General features: G+C 42.0%; 1 protein-coding gene across 2 annotated transcripts in view; it reads right to left on the bottom strand.

The window, feature by feature from the left end:
- The window catches only part of MRPL45 (mitochondrial ribosomal protein L45), a 14,578-nt gene that overhangs the window by 10,096 nt on the left and 2,814 nt on the right, over positions 1–1,668 (bottom strand). The window lies entirely within an intron of this gene.

The raw sequence follows: 1,668 nt of genomic DNA, 5'->3' as shown, positions 1-1,668 counted from the left end.
AGTAAGCAATCTTATACTTAAATAGCAGCATTAGAAGTTGGAAAGACAATGCAGCAGTGCTTTTAATTGAGAAAAAAAAAATTCTAGCCCAGAATTTTATACCTGAGCAAACTATAAATGAAGTGGGAGAGTAAAGAAAGACTTAGGCTTGCAAGATCTCATTTTACCTACCATATACCCTTTCTCAGGAAGCTGCTGGGGAATGTGCTCCACCAAAATAACAAAATAAACCATGAAAAAGACATAAAATCTAGGAAACAGGGAAACAACACAAAAGCAAGGCAAGGGAGTATTAGGATGATGATTAAAGTAGATCCCAAAATGTACAGTAGGCCTAAACAGCAACAAGCACAGATTAAAACAGGTAAAAGGGCTCCAGAAGGGATTTCTTCTTAAAGATGAAATTGATAAAATACTGAATGTTTTCAATGTACTGAGAGGAAATTTATACAACCACGGGTTCTGTAAGCAAATGAGAAAAAAAGGCACTTAACTCCAAAAAACTGTATTATGTAAGAAAGAAAAAATCATGATAACGTACTGCATGACTCAACTGTCAACAGCATTTTCCTAGTTATAATAATGTAAACAGTGAGTTCTGAGCTAATCAAGTGTAATATATTAAAAAGATGAGGAACACCATAACCAAGTGGAATGTATCCCAGGAATGCAAGGTTGGCTTAACATTTGAAAATCAATTAAGGTAACACAACATATCAATAGAATAAGGAACAAGTATCACATGATCATCTCAACAGACACATAAAAAGCATCTGACAAAATCCAACATACCCCTTCACACTCTTTTCACCTCAGAGCCCTGCTTGTACTGTTTTGTCTCCCTAGAATGCTCTTTCTCATTACACCCCTCTACCCACTTAACTCTAAGCAATTCTTTAGTTCCCAGCTTTAAAAGTCATTTCCTCAGGGAAGCCTTCCCTGAACATTCAGACCAAGGCATCTTTCCTGTCACATGTTCCCATAGCACTCACCCTTCACCATACCTCTAATTATTTAATTGTGTGCAATCAGTATTTAATGGCTGTTTTCTTATCCTAGATAACTCCATGATAAAACCAACTGTTTTATTCCTAGATAACACCATGATATCCTAGATAACTCCATGATAAAACCATGGGTTTTGTTCATCACCATCATGGACCCACCCACAAAGAGCTCACAGTCCAGGAGAGAAATACATAAAAGGAAATCATTGCAGTACAGAGTTATTAGAAGTAGTATGTATAAGTGTACAGTTACAATTATAGCAAAGGCAGCTCCAAAGAGTCAGGGAAAGCTTAAAAGCAGGCATGACGGCTGAGTGGCGCGTTGGTTAAGAGCTGGCTTGGGACGCCAGCTCTGAGCAGCAGGACCCCGGTTTGGATCCCACATGAAGGCCAGTGACACCGCCCTCTTACAGCTAAGATGGTGAACAACAGCTCGACCTGGAGCTGGGCTGCCGTGAGTCGCCGGCAACGGCATAGGCTGTGGCACCTGCTGCAGTGGGCAGCCATAAGCTACCCTGTGTGGCTGGCAGCCAGCGTGAGCAGCCGGCAGCCAGTGTGAGCTGCGAAGAGCCGCTGTGAGCGGCCATCCAGAGGCCGGCGACCAATCTGCCTAACCCGGGAAGAGCACGATGATAATACCAACGTGGGCCAGTGAAGTGAC

The sequence above is a fragment of the Hipposideros armiger genome, unplaced genomic scaffold, assembly GCF_001890085.2.
Source record: "Hipposideros armiger isolate ML-2016 unplaced genomic scaffold, ASM189008v1 scaffold_40, whole genome shotgun sequence".
Lineage (NCBI taxonomy): Eukaryota > Metazoa > Chordata > Mammalia > Chiroptera > Hipposideridae > Hipposideros > Hipposideros armiger.
This window is presented reverse-complemented; position numbering and strand designations above follow the sequence as displayed.